This window comes from Botryllus schlosseri, chromosome 13, assembly GCF_051294905.1.
Source record: "Botryllus schlosseri isolate E-star chromosome 13, Bs_hap1, whole genome shotgun sequence".
Taxonomy (NCBI): domain Eukaryota; kingdom Metazoa; phylum Chordata; class Ascidiacea; order Stolidobranchia; family Styelidae; genus Botryllus; species Botryllus schlosseri.
This window is the reverse complement of record NC_137248.1, coordinates 18,273,440-18,295,187: the sequence shown is the minus strand read 5'-3', so window position 1 is coordinate 18,295,187 and position 21,748 is coordinate 18,273,440. Positions and strand designations below refer to the sequence as shown.

Here is a 21,748-nt window from a genome sequence, read left to right as displayed (position 1 = left end):
GCACATTGCGCAAATGTCGTACGCCTACTGCCTAATAACGGATCGTAAACTGCAAGCTGGTAATAATCACGCTCCACGAAGGCATTCAATCAGAAATCAGCAAATCAGTCGAATCACTTGAGAAGTCTAGTCTACTGTACTCGTGTATGGAGCAGTAAATCTTAGTGTAAAACTTTTCGATCATATTTACACTCAAATCGAAATACAAACAGTTTGTTATGGATAAATACTGGTCAGTGCACAGGATTAACTGACCGACTACGCTAATGCCGACTCATGATATGGGTGTCTAATTGAAAGTCTGTTCCAATAATCGTTTCGAAACACTCCAATCCATCCATTATATGGCAAATTTCAGATATTTTTTTGAAATATCAATCAATGAAAGGATGAATGTATCTAGCATATTATGTCAGTTGCAAGCAATATACTCGGTCGCTAGCCATGAACATTAGGGCTCTTCAAAAATGACTTTTTTTCTCAAATTGTACTGGATACTTGATAAAATTGTTAAGTTACCTAATTTTAGCCTACACACAAAATTTGGTTCAATTCCAGCCAGTAACCGCTTTGCTACAGGAGATGAAAGTTTCTATTTATTAAATAAAAATAAATAATAATTTTTTTTTTAAATTTTCTGTTCACTCCATGAAAGTGTTAGGCTGTCTATAGAAACGATGCTCACCAAATTTGGTTCAATTCCAATCTTCATCCAACTTTCATCTCCTGTAGCAAAGCGGATACTGGCTGGAATTGAACCAAATTTTGTGTGTAGGCTTAAATCAGGTAACCTAACAATTTTATCAAGTAGCCAGTACGATTTGAGAAAAAAGGTCATTTTTGAACAGCCCTAATGAACATTGTACAAATGAAAATTTCAATTACTGCAATCCATTGGATATATTACTTATTGCATAAGTAGGTTTTAGTCCAGTCAGGTCATTTTCATTCAGAAGTAAATAACTCTCAAGCTATACTTATATATACATAATCATTTCGTCGGGGATAAGTCAATAAGCGTTCATAATTCACTTCCATACCTTCAGGTAGGCCTATATATTAAGCAACTTTAAAGCTTCTACCAGAGCGAGAACTTGTGTCATTTATTCGCCATAGGTATAACTTGATTTGTCCTCAAGTTGGTATATTCAAATATGGTAACCAAGGATGGTAGGAGCGTGATGTTCACGTTCGCGTTCTGTGTGTGAACCTCACAAATTTAGAGGTTCACTTTCACAAACGAACCTTGGTATAGGTTCCTCACTGTGAACCTTTTCCATATAATACAAATTTTCACGTCATTATAGCATCCTTGGTTAACAATCTTTGCATACCAACTTCGGGCCGCTCTATGCATGGTGTTGACAGCATAAAAAAATCAACACTAAACGAGTACGCACCTTGCCAATCTCAAAAATTTTACCTGCTTTGTCACGAAAGCTTGCTCGAAATATCCAGCTTTCCGTTTGTGAATATTTAGTGACTCTCTGCCGTGAGCTTGACCCGCAATCACACAACATCAAGAGCGAAATTTGGGATATATAGGTCTGGGTAGTCAGTGAATGATGCTTATTCAACCAATCAATGAAATTTATATAAAGAATTCGTCCTTGTAACTTGTTAATGGGATAATAGAGTACAGAAACCATAGAACGTATGGCAAGTATGGAAACCCGTTTTACACTTTGCTCAATATAAATGCAGCAATAATCAGACGCCAAATGCATTGCCTGGTCCAGCCTAGACCGTTAAGGCGTAAGCTTATAATTCCTTGTCATCAGCGTGTACTTCAGCATTGTGGCATAATGTGGCCTGAGTCGTCGTCATCGTGCACAATTATACATCACTTCACTGAAATTTAGGATTAGAATTAACAATATGACGTCACATGACGTCATAGGTTCATTTTCGCGTTCACCCATAACATTTCAACAAGGTTCGCGTTCACACGAACCTGAGCCTTTTTGAGGTTCACACCATCCCTAATGGCAACCCTAGTATATATGCATTCCATCTAAATTACGGTCTGATTCAAATAATATGCTCAAATATATTGTGCCTTCGAAACTAGTACATTCTTCTGATAGACCGCGATTATTCCAGATAATCTGAAAGGATTTACAATCTATTTACATTCAAAATACGTTTACAAACAAAAAGTAATGGAACAAAAGCAGTGACAAAGAAATGCACCAAGTCGAAAAAGAGTGCTTAGCGTATTTTTGTATATGTGGTAAAGGTCGCGAACCGGAGAAGATATGCCAGTAATGCGGATTAGTCATTTGTTTGCGGTGTGACTGCAGAAAAAATATCCCGAATTGCACTGTTAAATTTGCATAAGTACCGCCGTTTGACACCTTTGATGTTTCTGAAGAAGCCAAACGGATTAATTATAGGACATAAATGTTGACACAGGCCATAACTAGACTATATGACCCTAGCTTGGCACACAATAGTTACGTCGGTGGCACGTTTCCGTTGAGGTTACCGCTTTGAATCACTTGTAGATTTGTGCAATAATTGCAAGTCTGTAAAAAAGTGAAAATTAATGATTAGATTATCGCCGACTTCGTGTAGTGTACAGCGACATCCACTCAAGTCACAAAATGGCTAAATGCGACACACACAAGACACAATATATTATGCGACACAATGAATAGATAGGAGGACGTCGAAACGAGCAATTACGGACTTCTTAGCGAACATTCAACTCCGTAAACTACGAACTGCGAAGGTTATCGATGACTTTAACTGACCGCAATAACATTCCATTCACGTAGAATTCGTTGCGATCTTCAAAAATATTGAATTAATTATGGCTGGTCGAAATTGAGGACCTGCGTGATTCAATTCCTACTGGAGTATTCAAGTGTTCTGTTTATGACGCTATAATAGTAAAAATGACATGAAAAGTATAAATATTATCTGTTTAAATAATTAATACAAAAATTATTATATTTGATTCGCATCTATTACCCAATGCTTCAACAGGGAATATCATGCCAGTTACACGTCATCCTAGATCAGGGGTTCTCAGCTGCTGGTGCGTGGCAGCTTTCCTGCCGGTCTGCCAAATTATGTGATACTTTTATATCTCAACAATGTCAAAATGCAAGAAGTCGAATGCTTTACCCCAGTGCTTTTCAACCTTTTTGAGCTTCATTCGCACTTTTTTTGTAAAATAAATTCCATTCGCACTAACTAACCGAATATTGTTGTACAAAAAGAAGATGAAAATACAACATTTGTTTGTTCAGATGAGTAACAAATTGACTACCATGTATCTTAAGCTATCAAGTGTCTCATTAAAAACGCTACTATTTTCGCTCGCTTCAATTTCAACTATTTCACTAAAACCCTTCTACTAGTGCTTGGATGGCCAGGTCTTGAAGTCTGTTCAGTACTCTTATCCGAAATACAGCGTAATACACGAGTGAAAAATGCTTGCTGAAAAAAAAATCGATTTTGAGAGCTGACAAAAAGGTCTAGGAGGATCCAGTATGTCGAATGGGTGAAAAACCCACCTGTTTGTATTGAGGCTGTTGTCTTGGAAAATAAGGTCCAAATGATCAAGGAGAGTTGGCACATTAGAGCACACTGCCTTATGATACGTTGCTCCAACTTTTTTTCGATTTCCCATTTTCTGTCTCGCGAGTATGTGGTGAGAGCAAATAAACTCACGATACTGTGTGTTCTGCTCTACAGCTCAATCTAACTTGAGAATTCATGGCAGTTTAATAACGTTAAAGCATTTTATTGACTACCACCAAACTCTGAGTTTTTGTGGCATCTTGCGACCCGAGCCTCAGCAATGAAAAAGAATTCATTTTTATTAGTTCAGTAGTATGCTATGATTTTATAGACATGCGTGACATACAGAACGCGCACACCACAATTCTATCCTACACAGCTCTACAAAATATATCTGACGCACGCGATTTCAAATTCGGGTGAATTAAATTCCTTTGCGTGTCGCAGTTGTACTACTGTTTACTACAGGGGTGTCAAACATACGGCCGGCCAGGTGATTTCATCCGGCCCTCGAAGCAATTCTGAGTAAATTGATAAGTGATTGTCATATCCAAAACATTTCTAAAATATGTTGAGATTTCAAGTAAGAAATGTATCCATTAAATATTCCTTCAAGATAGCACATGTCGAGCATGTTTATAGGCAACATTATAACCACCAGACTACGGTGTTGTGGTTTCTAGTCACCATTAGTACCAGATCGCTGACATTGACACTTAATTCCGAGAAGGCAAGAAAGTGCGAACTCATTCCACGGACCAAAAACTAGTTATTCACAAACGCCAGGAAGCCTTATATATAGGTTTCATGGAAAATATATTAGAGGTCTCCAGCCTCTAGAGCAGTGGTCCTCAACCTGGGGGGTCTCTACCCGATTTACCTCCAATTCATGCGTGTTTCTCTCTATATAGACCGAATTTATTATTTTTTAATTCTCTTATCAACAGTCACAACCTTCCATGCCATCAAACAATCTGCTGGGGTTGCTAGCATCCCGGTTGAATTTTGTGATATGACGATAAGGGGGGGGGGGGGGGGGGGCGCGAAATTTTTCACTGTCATAAAGGGGCGTGTCTACAGAAAGGTTGGGAACCACTACTCTAGAGTCTAGAGAAACTCGATTCGCGATATAATACAATGAAGCAAATTCCAACGTCCGTGTTTCCAATCACAACGCATTCGCAGGGTTGATGCCAATATATCACTAAAACGAAGGAGCATTAAAATATGCCAACTTGAACCATCGTTAGAGCCACTGCTTTATAGGCTTATAACTTTATTCATCCACCCAATCACGGTATTATTTCCAATTCCACCGTTTGCGAATAAAAGGAGCTGTTAGAATAGAATCCCTATGATCCGTAATATAATGTAACACACTACTGTGTATATACGCTGGTTAATGGAGTATTCAAATGTAAAATTAGGCATGGATTTTGAGGTATTTCGGGAATGGGGAATTTGGGTGCGGCCCGCGAGCGATCTGAAGTGTTGAATCCGGCCCGCGCCCAGTTGAGTTTGACACCCCTAGTCTAATTAGATTGCAGGAACGGGACTATTCCGTGCCGTCAATGGAGCACATCCATATCGAATGGTTTGACCATCCAGTATAGGTCATTTTGTGGCCAAGGTTTTGTCGACGCTTATGTTTTGGCATCGCATTTTATCAGCCGTTTGTTGATCAAAACTCTCCGTCTTCACGTGAGCCGACGCAGAAGGGGTTGGCCTCGAAATGAATAAGTCTCATAGACCTGAACTCGCTCGTTGCACATCCCTAGTCCCTACAGTAGTTCATCCCAACTGTCTTCGACCATGTTTTCCAGAAAAACCAGTCGGGCAAATCTTATCCTGAATTATCATGATAAAGCCACACTTTCTGCGTGTCTCGCTTATTCGCTCCAGTAGCCAACACCGTGACCTTAAATTTGTAAAAACTATTGCAGAATTTTTGCAATAAATTCAACAAATATTACATACATATTAACAGATTGCTCTGGCACCGTGTCGACCCAAAATTATACCTTTTGCAGTCCATTATTCAATAACCCTTGAAGGGGTAAAATTTCCGTTACAGTAACCTGCAAATGGGAGTCTGTGATGACGGTATTTACTATTATCCTCGTGCCTCGCACTAATCGAACAGGTATTACGAAAGTATGATGATTGTTTAGCGTAAGTAAGCAGAAAGTCAATTTAACGTCGTTTTCCCAGCCTGCCGCAGGCTCAGACGGGCTGATATACTGTACGAGTGTACGTCTGCCACTACACCAGCTTCCAAACCAGGCCTTTGGTTACGTAATAATTATAGTGCGAAAATATTGATTCACTACGGCTTGTGAGAGCTACGACTAGTGGTGCGTCGTAAGCTAAACAAGTTTTTGCAATTGCGTCGCAACAACAAAAGTTACACTGCTCTTGAATTTCTTATAAGGTTTATTTGAATTATTCCAGGCTAGAAAAATTAACAATTATTATTCACGATTTCCATTCGCACCCATCCGGGATTTTCATTCGCATTGTTCGCACCACCTTCGTCATTCGCACTCATCCGGGATTTTCATTCGCACCGTTCGCACCATGCTCGTCATTCGCACTGCAATTTTTTTCATTCGCACAAGTGCGAACCGTCACACAGGTTGAAAAGCACTGCTTTACCCTATAGAAAGAAAACATCAAATTTTATATTGAGTTGGAAATTTGGAACGCATTTTTGTGTATGGTATATAGAGTTCATGGTATGCTCTGGACTTGAGCGCACGTCACAATACTGCATGTGCTGAAAGAAACGGTTTAAAAGTAGCACACAACTATTACGTTTGAACAAATTTCGTTACATTTCGACGGTACGATTTATAGCGACATTTAGCAGTAGAAAAAAGGCTAGGCAACAGCAAACTCGCATTTCCTTGAAAAGTAATCGACTGAAGTTAGTATTTCAACGCCTGGCAGAAAACATTCAATAGATCTACGCATATCATGTCTATTATCAAAAGGCAGCATTAAATGAAGTATCCAATATTCACTTTTAGTTGCAAATATTTGTCAATATGGCAATTTTGGTGAATAGGCTACTGAATATCATTGAAGGCTTGCCGGTCTGCAGTATATTCCTAGTATCGCTAAACATCCTAGACCGTTGGGCTGCTTAGCTAGGGGTGTACAACACACGCGCCGGGACACATGAAGACATAAAGTTTTGGCCTACATGCGGCTGCAGCAAAAATGCGGTGTGAAACCCCCGCATAAATGCGATGAAACAAACCTCGACTCGAAATGACTGTTGCTGGTGGGCCAAAACCTCCACTATTGATATGTCTGGTCTTATAAAGTTTCGGCGCCAAATTGTCTCGTCCTTGCAATCTGAGCCCCGCAGTAAAAATGTGGCCTACAGTGGAAAATAATGCACCCCGATTCGAAATCGTAGGCGTCACACATGTTTCATAGAACTGCATTGCGTACAACTGGTTAGTTGTCTGCGCCTTCTCCGATTCATACACGCCCGTGAATACGTACCACTGACATTACATTGCGCTCATGTCAATGCGGTTCGCGAGATGAAGTAAAACTCAGAGTTGGGTATCGGTTTAAAAAGTTTCATAATCACTACCATATATAGTATAGTACACGATATCAAGTGTAAATCGTCCGTTGGATCAATCAGGGTTGGGACTTCGGGATCAAATTTGAAATCACGGGTTCGGGATTTCCCGGGATTAGAAAAGTAGTAAAATACACATACAAGCTACACAGACAACATTTATTTCTTGTAATATTGGCGCAAAAACATGAGAGCATTAGGAGTATATCATCGATTAGAGGAGGGGCCTGAAACTCAAATTTGCTCGCGGGCCAATTTCGTAGTTTCTGATGGCGCGACGGATGGCAGCATCAAATAGGGGTATACTATAATATGTATTTCCAAATAGGCCTTATTTGACGGACCTTGCAGACTGGCATTTAATACCTATTGTGAAAATCTGATCACTATTGTAATATTCACGTTTGCCACGAAAAAGTCATATTTTCAAATATTTTATTAAAAATATTGTTTTACTTGGCAAAATAATGAGTTATAGACAGTTAGCCACAATGCGAGACTACAAGTGCATTATGTCATCGTGAAAGCTGTCCCGTTTTATTTTCGCAGCTAGCGGAGATTTAATATGTGATAGCGATTCATGTGTTTGAAGTGGTTTTAGAGTGAATTTTAAGTTCTCAAATCCGAAATAAGATATTTTTCAGTTAAATATTGTCGAATACTTGAAAATGCAAAATGCCGACGTGTTTGAGACCACTGTTTTAGACAATCGGCCGAGTTTGTGACACTGCTTCATTACCAAAATATAGACATGGCGCTACGTAAGCCTTGGTAGATGCTGTTTACAAATCGCGGGATTTCATTGGGATTAATCCCGGAAACGGGATTTCCCGGGGTCCCAACGCTAATGCTCATACTACATGTTTCTTCGAAATTATTTACACAACTATGACATCGGCCTACATATACAACTTTTAAAGAAAAAAAAAATGAAAAATTTTTTAAATGTCATTTTTTTGAAACACTGTAAGACATGTTTTGTTTGAAATGCAACCATACATACGTCGTAATGTAAAATACCTGTAGTTGAGCAAACACGATTCAACAACTGTTGCAGAGACTTTATTATACGTCGGCTGCCGGAATCAAAAGAGGAAGTGGACACACGGTTGCTAGTACACATACGACATATGGGTCAAACTGACCAGAGTCCATGTCAATTGAAAGTAGAGATTAAGCAGAAGATAATACTATTACTGTGCTGTAATAGTTGCAAAACTAAACAGTAGGCAACCCAGAACACTACAGAGATAGGATGATATATATGGTAGCTGCGGGAGGTATGCAGTATGGTAATTGTGAGCTGCAATTCTTTTCAAAACGTTTGTACGTAGATTGCCCCTTAACCCGGAGAGGGCAAACTTTTCATCTCCAGGGCTGCATCTGAAATCATGTACATCTGTCCCAGGCCGCACTCGGGCATATATGCTAGGGTTAGTTACAATCACGATCATTACGTGGAACTTACTATCTAAAATAGTAAAAACGTCAGCTTTTACCTGGTATTAAAATGATCGAATATTTATTATATACATTACATAAATATACAAAAAATGTAAGTCTCAAGTAATAGTATCATTACAACAATCACACATAAGGCTCAAATATTTTTTTAGTTGGTCATCATCATTAACCAGTCGGTAACAACCAGTGACATGTGGTGACGTTCATATAATTACGGAGAGTGATTCACGTTTGGAATAAAATTTTTAAATATATATAAACTTAACGAATAGAAGACGACTCTTTATTAGGACATTGCCACTCCAAGCACGCATAGTTATGGTTACATCAGGGGTCGGCAACCTTGCGAATATGAAGCGTGTCAAAATATTTATATGTCAAAAATATTACCAACTGGCATGCCAAACATTTTTTGTCATATTATTCGTTTCAAGCAAGGAATTACAACAACCGCTTATCAGAAGCTGACATCGACATCGCCAGTGTTCGGTAAAGTATGGGGCGCGATTAGTATAAATTCCGGTTGCTACTACATCGAAGCTATCGTTCAAGTATTGCGAAAATGTTTTTGTCGACAAATGGCAAACTTGTAAAAGCTGAGTTTATAGCAGTACGTGTCGCTGTCACGATTTGCACCTCACGGAATGATCAACTTGGGAAAAATTTTACTTTTTTGTTAATTGCCCTGTGGCGTTTGTTTTCAATTCGTTTGGCAGAGAGCAGAATGATACACTATTGCATATTACATCACCAATGTATACTTCATACGCATACCCTTACATTGATCGAATAAATCGCCTGCCATATCTTGCTAATAACAATGTTTAAGGGCCAGAACAAGGGCGCTGTTTGTAAGCCAAGAGATACTGTACTCGAATCTTCCCAAGTTAACGCATCATTATTCGTTATAATACGCGGCTACAACCCTTCTGCGGATATATAAGCGTAGGGATGGTGTGAACCTCTGAAAGGTTCAGGTTCGTGTGAACGTGAACCTTTTTGAAAGGTTCTGTGCTGTGTGAACGCGAACGTGAACCTCATGACGTCACGTGACGTCATATTGCTGATTTCAGCCCTACATTTCTGTGAAGTGATAGCTTATATTATTGACCACATGATGTCACAATGATGAAGTACATATTGACGTTTTAAACGACGCCAAATGTATCAACTGGGTCAATCAAATGATATAATAGTCCCATAAAATCAATATCTTCCGTCGCTTTGCCAACAATTTTGACGAGGACTTGTGAGGAAATATACGCCTCAACGGTCTAGGCTAGACCGTACAATGTATTCGGCGTCCGAGTATTGCTATTGCTTGATATTGCTTGATATTGAGCGAAGTGTAAAACGAGTTTCTGTACTTTCTACCGATATTGCCCCATTAAAAATTTACACAGCAGTAGCCAACACTCTATTCGCACGTTTTTTTTCATGATGCAATAAACATATGAAATCAAGATTGACCCGGTAAGCCTGCTAGATTTTTACATTAGACAACGACACCAATTTCATTGATTGGTTGAATAAGCATCATTCGCCAATTACCTATACATGCTACATGTAGTGTATTTCGCTCTTGAGTGTTGTCTGATTGCGGGTCAAACTCACAGCGGAAAGTCACTAAATATTCACAAAGGAAAAGTTGGATATTTCGAGCAATTTTTTGTAACAAAGCAAGTAAAATATTTGAGATTGGCGGGTGCATGCCCATTGAATGATGTTTATTTTTATGCTGCGAGGGTCATGGATAGAATAGGGCGAAGTTGAAATGCAAAGAATTTTAATGAAAGATGCTATTGAGACGTGAAAAATGGTGATATATGAAAAAGGTTCACAGTCCAGAACCTACAAAGATTCGTTTGTGAACGTGAACCTCTAAATTTCCGAGGTTCACACACAGAACGCGAACGTGAACCTCACGTTTACACCATCCCTAATATAAGCTGTATGAAGACATCATTTCTTGTAATTTATCTCACCTTACATCGAATCTTTTATGTCACGTTCTGCTCAAAACGAGAACGCAAGTTTCTATCGGAGAAGCTTTTTCATTGGCTTATCTGGATTGAATTTATTCACCACTGCATGCGATCCTGATGCGATCCGCCGACTTTGCGGTTGAGTCTGGGACGTAAATGCATATTGCATATTGTATGGTGTATACCCGTACAGAGATTACTTTTCCTTCAACTATGAAATTTGAAGACATTGTCAACAATAAAGGATGATATTTCGATGAGCATCCATCCATTCAGGTGGAAAAATAGGTGCATCGCCAACTTGTGAAACGCTAGTAAACTAAGAAGTAAGAGCAATGTAACTACGTTTCAAAGATCGTGTGACGTGACGAGTATATTCGATAATTTGTGAAGGCCAGTCAGACGATAATTCCACCATGTGAGGGCCTTGGTATGCAATCGAAACAAATCGTTTCTTTTGGTGAAATCAAGAACACGTTCTATAACACCATCACCTTCCGCAATGGGTTTCTCAGGATAACCAAATAAATCATCGACAACAATTTCAACTTTCTGATGGTATATCGGATCGGTGTAGGTTGGCAATCTATGATCGTTTTTTGTAAGTCCAATGACATATTTAAGTCAATAAATGCCCCGGGAGAATGATCGGTGATGTAAACTGTAAAAGGTTGGAAACATGGAGTTCTTTGTCACACACTGTTGTTCTGAAGCGACATCATGTGAACGGATTTTACTTGAGATTAAATAGGAATTTTTTTTATTCGGTTGCGATGGACTTTATTGTATATTTGTCTCGGTCGATGAATTTGAGTCTGATTCCTATTTTGGCTGCCGTAATAAAGGCGATAAGGTCGAAAAGAATGTCGCAGTAAGCAGACATGTCGCCTTGGGAGTCATCTATTCACAATTCCAAAACTTACGTCGAGCGACCTTGGTCACCACGACATCTAGGTCAGGATACTGGCGTGAGAAAGTTGCAATTTTGTATATCTTGTGAATCCAAAAGCCCCGCGGAGAAATGCGCATATTTTAGGTAGATAGTGGAAGATGTTATTTTACATCAAGTGAGAGATTAGCGGATGTCGAACGACACTAGCAAGAGTAACAAAAAAGGGTATGCGATCCGCCCGATGAAGATAGTGTTTCATACGTGAGACTACCTGGTTAGATGTGTGGATAAAATACTGTGATGTCGCCAAATTCATAATAATCATGCGGTGTTGATGTTTCAAAACGCTGAAATGTATGTTGATTTAGGGTTGATTCAGTGTGACGTTGCAAGCAATGGGTATATACTTATTATTCAGTACGCTATGCTGATGGATGTTGGGAAAGTAAAACAGCTTGAATGTTGTATTGTAATATTGCATTTTGCATTCCAATCGCTAAAAAACATTACTATTTCATATTTCAAATTTTCAGGCTTCGTGATTTCATAAACTTTCTGCATATTTAATTTCCGTAATCGTATTAAGTTGTTGAGGAGATAGCGTAGTGGTTACAATAAGCGCCTATTAAGCCGGTGGATCGGGCTCGATTCCCATCGGAGGTTGATCTGGGCTCCTCTTCCCCCGCTGTCGCCGTTCTTACGGCGGCAAAAAAGCCCAGAAAAAAGACCCGAAGAATGAAAGCACTCACAAGGGATTGAAAGAACTAGTAGAAAGGACCGCGGCTTCAAAAAAGATCAACATCGAAAACAACTGTGACATCGGGCACTCTAGGGCGATGTGGATGTTAGAGTAAAGGATCACTACTGATGCGTGTCGTTCGACATCCTCCTATCTGTTCGTTACATCGCATTGTGTCTTATCGCATTGTACATTGTGTGTAACTTGTTCAGATGAAAATTATAACCCAATGATCGTTGTTGTTGTTGTTGGGGAGGTTCGGAAATTGTTGGGAAATTTAGGCTACTCCGAAAAATGGATTTTCGCACCAGGCCTGCTCACAAAGAAATAATTAAATGGAGTAAGATTGAGCATAAAATGAGATTAGAATATAATCAAATTATCGATCACCTGTAACTCCCAATAAGCTTATTTTTTTAGTTTCTGCAGTTTCTTGTGATATTTATGCGGCTGTATCCTATTTCCATATGGTCATTGTGCTTCTTGAAATTTGCCGTTTGTCATCATTTGTTGATTTATGCAGTCGAATCAATTGTTTGTATCGATATTTGAGCAGTGAGCATTAAGATATCCCAGTACCGCAATTATATATGATCAGTATTTATTCAAAACATTATGTTGATCTTCAAATAACATTTTGATACCAATAATACGAATAGATTACGCACGCTTGGCAATCGGTATTATGACAAAACATCAATGGATCGCGAGGACAGCATTTGTGATGATTCGATTATCGCTGTGAGTCTCGCCTACAGCTCCTCAAGACGCGAGTATCGAGCAACTCGCAGACGTAAGTTGTGGTTAGGTTTCACGATAAAATTTGTCGATCCGTCATATTTGTTTGGGATTCAATGATTGGTTTCACTGACCCCATGACGCATTAGTTTTGTACTGTTCATTAGAAACGTAGACAAGGGAAGGCGCACTGCCGTTTTAACCATTGATTTCAACTTTATTAATTTCGATCGCATTCATTCTACAAATAAGGAAGCGATAATTTAGGGACTGCAACACGATCGACAACGTCTGACAGAAGGATTAGCATTAGATTGTCCTACATCCACGCACATATAGTTATAGTGATTGTGTAACATGCATGCCGTAAAACTAGTGTTATTGCAGTATAGGAAGTCACGCTTTTTTTGAACTTTCAGCCTTCGGCAACTATTCGGCTGTGAGCAGCAACATATTTGCTCTGCAAGCCTATTTATATATACTTGAAACACCTATTAGCATGATTAATCACTTCACAAAGTACTGTGAGTTCTTACGGTTATTAAGTGTATGACGAACGGGGGTTTATTAGGCTTGCAGTTGTACATTGCACAGTACACTCGTATAGTGCCGATAAATACATTTACCGAATCACGGTTTCATTATTCAGTTAAAACTGATTGGTTATTTATTGCAAATTCCAGTGGGCATTGAACATACACAATTGCTGTCTTGTACTTAGGTATTCGACGATCGTATTACGAAAGCTATATGGCTTCAAATTTCAATGTTCAGGCATGTACAAATAGAATATTAGCAAAGACGAAATATGAGATTGTGTCAACAAGTTTTCAACAAAAATACCACGGCTATAGGTTATAACTATAGTTGACTGTTCCAATTCCCAAATCAACATATCAGAGACCCTATATTTGATTTCTGAGGCTGACTTGGGATTAGAAATCTTATGGTATAGGCCGGCGCACACTGTAAAAAATAATCATGGGTGTACCCATAGTCCAGACCTGGTCCCACCTGAGTCATGTTGACATGGAAAAGGCCCATGATAACTTGTCGACATCCATGTAGACCTGTTGACATCCATGTTCCTACCCATGTCCTAATAATGCTTCAAATTGACCTTTCACCTCTACTAATGTACACATACCCTGTGGTTAGATGTATTTAGCTGTATTTGACATCTGGAATGTTTGCAAGAAAATCTACGAAAAGTTCAATGAACTCGCTGACGCTGGCGCAAACTTCATGTTGAAAACGCAATACGTCGCCACTGTATGATGGAAACTCATTAGTCCATCGACAGATTCCCCAACGAAATGGATTGTCCACTTTTTCTGAAGAGTATCGCACTTCATCGTCGGGTAGACATTCTTCGGATCCTATAATGAATATAAATGTCATTACCATCCATGCACTATTCAAGGCACACGGGTTGATAGAATACATATGAATAGTTTCCAAGGTGGTTTAAAGTTGTATCAATCACAGCCAGTTAAGATGACAAAAATCTATTAGCACCTCATTACAATGACCTCGTCTATGAATTGTCTCGGTATGTACAAAATCTACTTTTCACTTGACAATATCAAGTATGCACACATGCACAGTCTACCATTCCTTTACCTCTGCACCACTATACTATTTGATGCTACGGCCTACGATTATCCAATTATTAATAAATGGATGGATAAATGCACGGATGGGCGGTAAATCTAGGATTTGAAAACTTGTATTTTGGTGACGGAGTTCAACTTTGGTGATTGCGACCCGGCCAAAGGTTGTTTGTGTCTTTTCTGGGAATTCCGAAAACAGAACTACTCGCTTTTTCAAATCCGCTAGTAAAACTAAAACTAGGACTAATCAATCACCTTATAAAATTCAAAACTAGAACTGTAACTAAAATTACTCAATTTTCAAAATCCACAAATATAGCTTTCAATACAACATCCATTGTAGCAGTATATTTATTAAACTCGAAGACTTTTCGGGTGCCTCTTCACAAGAGTTATCGGCACACTGAAGGGATTTAAACAGGTTTAAAAGCAAAACCAAAAAGGCAAAGTATGACGCAACGCAACAATCAAAATCACAGACCATGAAATTCGCATTGTATCAATGGCAACAATAACCAACTACGAAGTATACGGACATACGTTACTATAGTAGCAGCACAATTTGTAAATAAACAATTACACGCACGGAACAACTCGCACTAATGAGAAATTTGTAGGTTAGCCTATAGAGGAAATCTTTCTGTCTACATAAAATAGGTTTGCTCAACTGAATAATAGTAGACTCCAACACTTTTAAATGAAACACAGACCTACCCTGCGCAATGACAGTGAACATATTGTCCTCATAGTGCTGTGCACAGGTAAGGTTTTCGCTCAGATGCTGACCGATTGACGAAGCATATGCTTGGTAATCATCATAGCAGTCTGTTTTTGCAGCGAATTTGCACCGACGTGCGAGCTCCGTGCGATCATTTGCGCATGTTTTTGACCGAATCAATTTTGGGATATGCTGCTTAATACGCTCAAACAATCTTTGAGATGTACGTCCTACATACCTACTATCAACAGTGGCACTTGTATTGGTAAACAACATTACTTGCATCAAAGGCCGGAAGTACATCTTTTCGAGAGTTGGGTAACAAGGGTTTCGTCGTGTACACTACATGCGTGTTAACGCTGTAATAGCAACGGTGAACAGCCAATTTAATAAGCTTTTCAAATCGGCTAGACACGTTACCTAGCCAAGGTAGGTGTAAAAATGCCGGGCATTTTTCTGGGCCATATTTTGGAGCTGTATCCGATTTTTTCAGTACCCTAGAGATGGAGCATTTTAATATGTGGTCCGGATAGCAAATAGTCAATAGCCAATAGCCAATAGTCAATCGGTCAGCATCTGAGCGAAAACCTTGCCTGTGCATAGCACTATGATGAGAATATGTCACTGTCATTTAAAAGTTTTGGAGTCTACTATTATTCAGTTGAGCAAACCTATTTTATGTAGACAGAAAGTTTTCCTCTATAACCTACAAATTTCTCATTAGTGCGTGTTGTTCCGTGCGTGTAATTGTTTATTTACAAATTGTGCTGCTACTATAGTACCGTATGTCCGTATACTTCGTAGTTTGTTATTGTTGCCATTGATACAATGCGAATTTCATGGTCTGTGATTTTGATTGTTGCGTCATACTTTGCCTTTTTGGTTTTGCTTTTAAACCTGTTTAAATCCCTTCAGTGTGCCGATAACTCTTGAAAAGAGGCACCCGAAAAGTCTTCGAGTTTAATAAATATACTGCTACAATGGATGTTGCATTGAAAGCTATATTCAAGTTCTGTACCACGAACCAACTATTTAAATCCACAAATATAACTATAACTTACAACTATACCTAGAACTTTTTAAAATTTGATACTAGAACTAGTACTAGCAACCTTTTAAAATCAGGAGCTTACGAACTGAACCACAACTAACAATATCAGTGGTTTTTGACTGGTTTTCCCGCGAGGCAATGGCGCACACTAAACTCATATTGTTTGTAGGGCTGGGCATAATGATTCGAGCACTTGAATCTGAATTAAGGATTATTATTATTATTGTAGTATTGTCTTGTAGTATTATTGAGCAAACCAGTTTTGGCCATTATCAACAACTCACCTTATCCACAATCAGGAAGCTGTCGAAGCGTTCATTGAAAATGGTGGGGATGCCGACCACCCGGTCCAATTTCTGATCACCTGAATGAGAAGTGAGAGATCAGCTCAAGTGAAACACTCGAGAAAAAAAAAAACGGTTTAAAAATTAAATAAATGCAGTTACAAAAATTAAATGAATGCAGTTACAGTTTGTGTAGTGTGAACTACAAATATTGGCGTGGCAAAAATATGCAAATTTCAACATTGCCTTAGGAACCAGACAGTTTTTAAAATCGGCAACTTGAAATACCCTATTTCTATAATATCCTACCAAGTTATGACCTTTATAAATCCGCAACTAACGAACTATAATACATCGAACTCAGCCATGGGCAAAGTGAGCCCCGCTATTTTGAGAAGCACGTGTGGCCATTTTTTGGAATTAAAAACATAAAACCTACTTTTGAATATTGTTGAATAAAACCATAAGCTGGATAAACTGAGCTGGAATGGAAATTGATTTACTTTGAAACCTGCTCAATAATATATCGCGATTACATAGCGTACGTCCCTCCCAAGCTTGTATGCGTAATCCAGATTTAAAATCAAGTCAATGTAGCAAAGTCGTAACAATAAGTCACAATAAGTTACTCCTTCCGTATAGTTTGGTTCAAACCTTCTTTGTTGCCATTGTCAGTGCGCGTTTTGACTAAGACCTCATCATACATAAAGGGTGAATGGACATATCATAAAAAGAATGTCGAAAGCTGAAATGCAAAGAAGGTATGGAGCACTATACACAGGGCCGCAACTGCCGCATCCCAGACCCCTCAAATGGAGAGGGCCCGAGCTCGAAGCACCAAAAATTACTTCGTAAATGGACATAAATCCTATAATTTATGAAACTTAATTCAAATTTTCTTCGCGCGATATATAGTGACTAGATGTTTTGATAATAATAATATGGGTACCACTCTACCCGCAAGAACAGCTAATTTGTAGAGATCAGCATTTCGGCGTCGGCCGTTAGCGCGTCAGGACACACCAAGACGTTGACAATGACGTTTCGGCTAACATGTGACTCTGCGAAGTGTGCTGCAAAAAAGCTCAACGACGAGGAAATCTTGACCAAAAGTACCGCCACATGTCGGCCGAAACCGATATATATATGTCAATTTCATCAAGTCGCACTGTTAAGATATAGCCTACCTTTTAATGTATTGATATAAAAACCCGTATTACAGAGAATTCAAAATGTATCATGTTTAACATTATCTTGAATTAGGAGGGAAAATAAATATAAATTTTCATTTCGTTAATTAACCATACTTTTCTCATTAGGCTATCTAATATCTACACATCCACGGAGACGTATTTATTAAAAATGTAATTCACTGCTTTCCATTTATAAATAAAATCAATACACTGGAGAATATAGCTGAACATGTTGGCTCGGCTCGGCACGCCAACTTACTTTCTATTACTAAAGTGGCCTGCAGAGAAAAATAATTGCCCATCCCTGAACTAACTAGATCTGTGGAATCACTCAGGTAGGCTATTCGATTTCAACCCACCCTCGCGATGACATGTGTTTTTCAGTTATTAAGCACCTACACAACTGCGAAGCTGGAACAAGAATTACTCACTTCAAGAAACCCGCAACCAAAATTTGAACTAATCATCTTTCACAATCCGCGACTAGAACTACTCGACAGATATTGACCGCCAACTAACTAAATTTGCGAAAGTATCTTACTTACCCATAACTTTTTGAATTTATATCGGAATTTCTTGCGGTTGCAGGAGACTGAGTGCAGAGCTCCAAGTCTTTTCCAAAATCTTTGAGGTCAAGTCAACATCCAAACAGGCTTGATTCAGGCAACATATTTTCACTTCTTCTAAAATCTGAACATTGTGACAGATTTACATCATAGCTAATCAATTAAGTTTGTCTGCAGGAGCCTTTAGTACTATCAGTAGTCTCAATTTAAGCACAGGTCGGGCTTGTGGTCGAGGATATGTCACAACTATCGTAAATTATTTCAGGAATATATATATGTAGTTTGTTTTGTACTATCATAGCATTCTGTAAAACGAACTCTTTGTGAGTTTGTTGCAAAGTCGCAGGTTGACTCGATCATGGCAATGTTGTGTTTGAAACCACTGCGTTAGATTGTACCTACCAAGGGAGCATGGGTCAAAACTGATCTTCATTCTCCATCAGTATTCTTGCTGATGTTCCATTTACGACACTGTCACGGCCTGATTTAAAAGTTCTTCTCATTCCATCTTGCAGCATCTCTTCATCTTACACCCTCTATTTTCACTCTGACTTATTTCCTTTTGATGCTCGTCGACGCTAAGTTCGTCTTCAGAAGGGTAGATGTGTTGACTTTGCAAACAGCTTTCTCTGCACAAGTATAGAAGAGTCACGATAATACTTGGCTCAGCCATGGAAATATCTCTTCAGCGCAAAAATAGCAACGTGCTTGTAAGAAATCGATTGCAAGGTTGAAATTAAAGGGGCACCACTCTAAATATGATGTGGTCTCTCAAGAAATAATCTATAAAAAACTCCAATTATGATACCGTAATTTTCCAAGTATAGTACGCCCCCATGTATAATACGCACCCCTAAAATAGCATGTAAATTCTGGGAAAAAGCCTGTACCCATGTATAGTACGCACCCTGCATTTCAGTACATGAATAGTTCCGATTTCGTATATGATGTCATTCTGTTTTGCGATGTCACTCTTGAACAATCATTACACAGCGATCGCTAATCATTATACAACTAGCGGGATTGTCTTTAAACGATAGTAGATAGCAGCCAAAGCCTGCGAGGCGGGCGGCGCGATAGTTCAGGCTAGCGACACGGCATCTTGAGCACGAGAAGACCTTTTACAGATGCGATTGCTAATCATTATACAATTAACGGTATTGTCTCTAAACGATAGTAGCCAAAGCCTGCGACGCCGGCGGCGAGTTAGTTTAGGCCAACGAACCGGCATCTTGCGCACGATGCCTATTATAGATGCGATTGCGCCTAGGCTAACGGTTATGTCATGCGCAACAGGTCTGTTGGAGATGCGACTGATTACGCAAGCGATTATATCTTGCGCACATGGCCTCTTGTGTATATATAAATTGCGTATGCGATTGTTCGGGCCGGTCGTTGACGCGATGAATTAGCGAGAATTGCCACGCACGAGTGTCTATTAGTGACCTAATTTTGCTCGCGTACAAACGGCAAACCAACTCAGCAGGAGATCGCGTGCTTTTGCACACGACTCTCGTTAATTGGATACACGCTTCCCACTAATTACTACGCGCGATGGCTGAAAGTGATGCGCGATTGGAAACAAACATGAAGAATGAAGATAGGTGTGATTTCAAGTTTTTTATCGAGGGGGATTTTTTTCAAGCGTGTTGTTCCCATGTATAATACGCACGACGCACCCCCCCGATTTTAGGGCAAAAAAACGTGAAAATTTTGCGCAGTATACATGGAAAATTACGGTAAATCGAATTACCCTAAATATAATTATTTTACTGCATTTTGATTTAATACAGTGTTCAGTATAACAAGTAGATTTAATTTCTTAGCCGTTTTTTTTTTATCTGGACCATACAGTGAAAATGTGACGTTCGTCAAAATAACCCCATGGGATATCACCAAAACCAGAGACAATTTGAAAACACCAAGGTCATATTTGGAATCAGTGTCGTTCGGAACCCCGAAACAACTCTTCGAATATGCGTTAAGAGTGTAATCCTAGCATAGTAGCCTACCAATTTATTTGTGGTAATAATTACTCACTTTCATCGTTGGTCAAGATTAGTCGTATTACTCCTTTATCTTGAATTGTCGAGAGATCATACGACGCAAATGCCTCGTCGTAATATAGAAGTTGAATATACTGTCCCCGATATTACTCCGAAATACAGTTCTCACAGTTTCAGCTATCTCAGATCTGTGATCCACTGTAATCACTCCTTCATGATCTCCAGCAGCCTCATTTTCAATGTCACAAATATCACAGGAGCCAGACTGGAATCGGTGGTTGTTTTCGACAACATGTTGTGCGTGACAAACGAATTTCTCGCGTGATTGGAGAATTTCATCCGCGTGACGGAAATAATTTTCACTCCGGTTCAATACTGAATTACTTATTAAACGACACAATGTGCTAAAATAAACCTGGTATATGCCACGCTTATACTTGCGTTCATTGTAAAGCGCAAGCGCCTTATTATGGATTTGGACTCTAGTATCGCTTTGTGACGTCAGCATAATTCATTAATCGGCGTGATCAGATATAAATGCTCGCGTGACGTTGTGCGTGCCGTTGCCACCGATTCCACTCTGGCACAGGAGTAACATTACAAACAACTGCAGTATGTATATCTGTAAAATACAAATTTACATCAGTTCCTCATGTTTCTAGGGTTTTCAAATCTTGAATCAAAGGCTCGAGTATAGCATGATATCCCATATTTTTCAAAGCTGAAGTTTTTTCAATCACCTCAGGATGAATATTCCTCCAGTTGGATAAATACTTCACTTTAATATTGCCCAGTACGGTACAAATTAAAAGCAAGGAAGCTTGTGAAACGTCTAGGACAACTAACGCATTACCAACTACCACATGATCTACAACTACATACAAATGGATACGCAGTAAACTATTTGCAGTCGTTTGGCAGTTCCCGCTATATACCGGTATCTGACTGAATACGACTAAGTTGCTTCAGGTTCGACTATACCCAGTGACGCATTGCAGATTCGGAGGATATATTACAACGAAGACAGGAACAATAAATACATCAATACTTACCATCCAATCCACGGCTTAATACAGCAACAAGCCATAAACTTTGCAACTTTGACAAAGACAACCTATGAAATGACCAACTCCATCAAACTTCCTCTTTTTTGCAATCCTTTTGAATTGAACGCTACGGCTATACTGTACGCATGACTGGTTTTGTAACCAGATAATCCGGAGTCATTATGGCTCCGTAATCGAACGGCTATGTTTGCGTGCGATGATGTAGCTTTGTACGAATCACGATGTTTGTGTATTGCAATATATCCTGTGAGGATGTAATGATGTTTACTTGTCACTCAGCTGAAATAGCGATATAGTGAAATG

The 21,748-nt window shown here is 39.1% G+C and overlaps 1 long non-coding RNA gene across 1 annotated transcript; it reads right to left on the bottom strand.

Annotated features, from left to right (window-relative positions):
• Window positions 1–14,077: 14,077 nt before the first annotated feature.
• LOC145453472 (uncharacterized) lies at window positions 14,078–21,270 on the bottom strand. Its single transcript, XR_013919787.1, has 4 exons — window positions 20,413–21,270; window positions 18,775–19,001; window positions 16,614–18,496; window positions 14,078–14,326 (listed from the first exon to the last, which is right to left on the bottom strand). It is a non-coding gene; the product is annotated as an uncharacterized LOC145453472 (long non-coding RNA).
• Window positions 21,271–21,748: the final 478 nt, after the last annotated feature.